Raw genomic sequence first — 6,107 nt, 5'->3', positions numbered from 1 at the left:
GGAACATGTAGCCTTCTATATCACCAAGGCAGAGGAAGATAGAGCTTTAAACCAACTATGTCAGCCCCAAAGCCACACATGCTGCTTTTCACAACAAGGGTAGCCTTGAGCCATAAAATCCAAAGTTGTTTTCCTAAAAATCAAATAAGGTGAAATTGGTCAGATGTGATTTTAAAGGCAAGAAAAACACAAATGATATTGAAAATGATAAATGAAGCATAATCACACACCCAGAAGATATTTTATTAAATAATATTATATTTAACATATGCTAGGAATTTTGTAACTTTTTTCAAAGAAGGGCTAGAAAATGTAAATACAAATAATTCCTCAATTACTGATAGAATTTATGAATAATTCCTGCATAAGAATAACTAATAACTATATAATAAAATGAAAATATAAGCAAAAGTTTATCCCTAAAAAATAATAATAATAGATCCAGGTATCTTTAGGTAAGTTTTACCAAATCTTTAAGAAACAGATAATCCCTAAGTAATATAAAGAGTTCTAGAGGATAGGGAAATGTGGAATGCAATCCAACTCATTTTACAAAGCTGTCACAATAATGATACAAAAATTGCTCAAGGATAAAACAAAAAAAGAACTGTAGGCTAATTTTATGTATAATAGTTTAAACTTATTAGATAATACTATCATGCTAGACTCAGTTCATGGTCCTTTAGGCACTATGCTGTCTTCCAAAATAATGGAGAAATTCCACTTCCAGTAATGGTGGGATAAATTGTTCCATATCAATCATTTCATTAAGAGAAGTTCCCACCTAGAACAGCTTAAGAAGCTGGACAAAATATTTAAAAATACTTCTCTGAATTCATCAGGGAGCTAACAAGGCAGAAAGGATATACAGAGCCAAGATCCCAGAGAGAATGGAAACTCAGGAAGAGGAGTCTCGCATTTGGAGGAGCTTTACCATTCTAAGAAGTAGCTGATTCTGAAAACCTGTGTATAAGAGGCTAAAAAGCTAGGCTGAGCTTTTGGCAGACTCATGGAAATCAGTATAGATAGATTTAAGAACTGATAATATGTAGCTGAAGAGAAAACTAGTGAGCAAGAAGATAATTCTAAAGAAAAATTTTCAGATGGAAGGACAAAGAGAAAATGATAGAAAATACAGAAATGATGGTAAGAAAGTATGGCACAGTGTGAAAAAAATCTAACATATCTTGGATTGGAATTTCAGAAGGAGGGGAAAGAGAGAAGCAATACTGAGGAGATAACAGTTGAGATTTTCTAAAATTGACAAAACTCATTGAGCCAAAGATTCAGGAAATCCTATAGAACTCAAGGAGAATTTCTCCTACACACAGCATAGTTAAACTTTCAAAAACTAAAGACAAAGCAAAAATCTTAGAAGCATCCAGAAGAAAAGATATATTCTCTTCAAAGGTGGAATTATAAGATTGATAATAACTTTTAAAAAAAAAGGAATAGAAGCCAGAAGCAAACAAAATGACATATTGAAAGTAATTGAATAAAATAAATGCCAGTTTGGAACTCTGTATTCACAAGGTCATCTCTTGTAAATGAAGGCAAAACAAAGACATTTTCAAATAAGAATTAATTGAGAGAATTCATCACCAAAGGCTTGCACTAAAGGAAAAACCTTAAAGAGCATTCTTCAGGCATCAAGAACATTATCCTAAGAGGAAGTCAGTAGATTTTAAAAGGGATACAGAGGAATGGAAAAGTAATTATTACCACATAGAAAAATCTATATAAATATTGAGTTAAACAGAAATAACAATGTCATATAAATATTATATGTATACCTGACCATAAATAGCACAAGTGACAGGAGAGAGTTAATGAGATTAAATTTTAAGGCCCCACATAATCCTGTACTGCTTTTTTCTTAAGATTTTATTTATTTATTTGACAGACAGAGATCACAAGTAGGCAGAAAGGCAGGCAGAGAAAGAGAGGGAAGGAGGCTCCCCGCTGAGCAGAGACCCTGATGCGGGGCTTGATCCCAGGATCCTGAGACCATGACCTGAGCAGAAGGCAGAGGCTTAACTCACTGAGCCACCCAGGCGCCCCAAACCTGTACTCCTTCTTATTATACTCTGAAAATTCAGCCATATATGTTGCCTTCCTTAAACTATTAAAAGAATAAGCAGATTGGGGCACCTGGGTGGCTCAGTGGTTTAAGCCTCTGCCTTCAGCTCAGGTCATGATCTCAGGGTCCTGGGATCGAGCCCCACATCGGGCTCTCCGCTCAGCGGGGAGCCTGCTTCCCCCTCTCTCTCTGCCTGCCTCTCTGCCTACTTGTGATCTCTCACTGTCAAATGGATAAATAAAAATCTTTAAAAAAAAAAGAATAAGAAGATTAAAAAATCAGTAAGTACATAGATAGAACATGTAAATATGGTTAACATGCTTGGCCAATTGATGTTGACATTTTATCAAGTGCATATGGAATATTTACAAAATCTGAGCATATATTGGGCCATAAACTAAGTTTCAAAGGATTTATATCATGCAGAGTGAATTCTCTAACAATAGTAGAATTAAGCTAGAAATTGATAATAAAAAGATAACTAGAAAATCCCCATATATTTGGAAATTAAGCAACATATGCTCAAATAACCAATGGGTTAAAAATGGACTCATAGTGGAAATTAACAAATACTTAGAACTGAAAGATAAGGAAAATGAAATGCAAAAAAAACATAATGGGAAGGAAAAAAGCAAACTGTCATTATATGCATTTGTAATTATAAAATCCAAGAAAATCAACCTGTAAACTATTAGAACTAACAAGCACTCAAAGAAATGACTGATTATCACATAAAAGTCAATAGCTTTTTTTTAAAAAAAATTATTTATTTATTTTCAGCATAACAGTATTCATTGTTTTTGCACCACACCCAGTGCTCCATGCAATCCGTGCCCTCTCTAATACCCACGACCTATTCCCCCAACCACCCACCCCCCACCCCTTCAAAACCCTCAGATTGTTTTTCAGAGTCCATAGTCTCTCATGGTTCACCTCCCCTTCCAATTTCCCTCAACTCCCTTCTCCTCTCCGTCTTCCCCTTGTCCTCCATGCTCTTTGCTATGCTCCACAAATAAGTGAAACCATATGATAATTGACTCTCTCTGCTTGACTTATTTCACTCTGCATAATCTCTTCCAGTCCCGTCCATGATGCTACAAAAGTTGGGTATTCTTCCTTTCTGATGGAGGCATAATACTCCATAGTGTATATGGACCACATCTTCCTTATCCATTCGTCCGTTGAAGGGCATCTTGGTTCTTTCTACAGTTTGGCGACTGTGGCCATTGCTGCTATAAATATAGGGGTACAGATGTCCCTTCTTTTCACTACATCTGTATCTTTGGGGTAAATACCCAGGAGTGCAATTGCAGGGTCATAGAGTAGCTCTATTTTTAATTTCTTGAGGAATCTCCACACTGTTCTCCAAAGAGGCTGCACCAACTTGCATTCCCACCAACAGTGTAAGAGGGTTCTGCTTTCTACACATCCCCTCCAACACATGTTTCCTGTCTTGCTAATTCTGGCCATTCTAACTGGTGTAAGGTGATATCTCAATGTGGTTTTAAATTGAATCTCCCTGATGGCTAGTGATGATGAACATTTTTTCATGTGTCTGATAGCCATTTGTATGTCTTCATTGGAGAAGTGTCTGTCCATATCTTCTGCCCATTTTTTGATATGATTGTCTGTTTTGTGTGTGTTGAGTTTGAGGAGTTCATTATCGATCCTGCATATCAACCTTTTGTCTGTACTGTCATTTGAAAAAACCTCCCAAAAACAAGAGCCAAGGATCTGATGGATTCCCTGGGGAATTCTACCAAACTTTCAAAGAAGAAATAACATCTATTCTCCTGAAGCTGTTTCAAAAAATTGAAGCAGAAGGAAAACTTCCAGACTCTTTCTATGAAGCCAGCATTACCCTGATCCCCAAACCAGGCAAAGACTCTACTAAAAAGGAGAATTTCAGACTAATATCACTGATGAATATGGATGCTAAGATTCTCAACAAGATCCTAGCAAACAGGATCCAACAGCACATTAAAAAGATTATCCACCATGACCAGGTGGGATTCATTCCTGGGCTACAAGGATGGTTCAACATTAGCAAATCAATCAATGTGATAGACAAATTAATAAGAGAAGAGAGAAGAACCACATGGTTTTCTCAATTGATGCAGAAAAAGCATTTGACAAAATCCAGCATCCATTCCTGATTAAAACGCTTCAAAGTATAGGGATAGAGGGAACATTCCTGAACTTCATCAAATCTATCTAAGAAAGACCAACAGCAAATATCATCCTCAAGGGGAAAAAGCTTGTAGCCTTCCCGTTGAGATCAGGAACACGACAAGGATGCCCACTCTCACCACTCTTGTTCAACATAGTATTAGAAGTCCTAGCAACAGCAATCAGACAACAAAGAGAAATAAAAGGTATCCAAATTGGCAATGAAGAAGTCAAACTCTCTCTCTTTGCAGATGGCATGATTCTTTATATGGAAAACCCAAAAGACTCCACCCCCAAACTACTAGAACTCATACAGCAATTCAGCAACGTGGCAGGATACAAAGTCAATGTGCAGAAATCAGTGGCTTTCTTATACACTAACAATGAAAATACAGAAAGGGAAATTAGAGAATCGATTCCATTTACTATAGCACCAAGAACCATAAGATACCTGGGAATAAACCTAACCAAAGAGGTAAAGGATCTGTACTTGAGGAACTACAGTACACTCATGAAAGATGTTGAAGAAGACACAAAAAGATGGAAGACCATTCCATGCTCTTGGATTGGAAGAATAAACATTGTTAAAATGTCTATACTGCTTAGAGCAATCTATACTTTTAATGCCATTCTGATCAAAATTCCACTGGTATTTTTCAAAGAGCTGGAGCAAATGATCCAAAAATTTGTATGGAATCAGAAGAGACCCCGAATCACTAAGGAAATGTTGAAAAACAAAAATAAAACGGGGGGCATCACATTACCTGATTTCAAGCTTTACTACAAAACTGTGATCACCAAGACAGCATGGTACTGGCATAAAAACAGACACATAGACCAGTGGAACAGAGTAGAGAGCCCAGATATGGACCCTCTATGGTCAATATGATGGTCAAATAATCTTTGACAAAGCAGGAAAAAATATACAGTGGAAAAAAGACAGTCTCTTCAATAAATGGTGCTGGGAAAACCAGACAGCTATATGTAGAAGAATGAAACTAGACCATTCTCTTACACCATACACAAAGATAAACTCGAAATGGATAAAAGGCCTCAACGTGAGAAAAGTATCCATCAGAATCCTAGAGGAGAAAATAGGCAGTAACCTCTTCGATATCAGCCACAGCAACTTCTTTCAAGATATGTCTCCAAAGGCAGAGGAAACAAAAGAAAAGATGAACTTTTGGGAGTTCATCAAGATCAAAAGCTTCTGCACAGCAAAGGAAACAGTCAAGAAAACAAAGAGGCAATCCACAGAATGGGAGAAGATATTTGCAAATGACAGTAGAGACAAAAGGTTGATATCCAGGATCGATAATGAACTCCTCAAACTCAACACACACAAAACAGACAATCATATCAAAAAATGGGCAGAAGATAGGAACAGACACTTCTCCAATGACAACATACAAATGGCTATCAGACACATGAAAAAATGTTCATCATCACTAGCCATCAGGGAGATTCAAATTAAAACCACATTGAGACACCACCTTACACCAGTTAGAATGGCCAAAATTAGCAAGACAGGAAACTGGTGATTTTAATTAATTCTCACAACTCTATTTTCTCCCTGTTTGGTTGAAGAAACTAAAGCTCAAAAGAAACAACATTTTGCTCAGGATCTCACAGCCAGAAGCTGCTTGCTCTAGTTTGAGTTATGTTTGCCCGTTAATAAAGAGGCCTAATGAAATAGAAGTTTCTTTTTCCCCAACATATTATGAGACTGTCCAGGGTCATCATGGCAGCTTCTCAGCCTTTGGAAGTTCTCATCTGTATACTTTGTCATCCTGAGAGCTCTCTTCTATCTTCAGTGGTGGTGCCTTAGAGGCCCAAGAGGGTTACTGTAATTCCAGCT

The sequence above is a fragment of the Mustela erminea genome, chromosome X (genome assembly GCF_009829155.1).
Source record: "Mustela erminea isolate mMusErm1 chromosome X, mMusErm1.Pri, whole genome shotgun sequence".
NCBI lineage: Eukaryota > Metazoa > Chordata > Mammalia > Carnivora > Mustelidae > Mustela > Mustela erminea.
Note: the sequence above shows the minus strand (reverse complement) of the source record.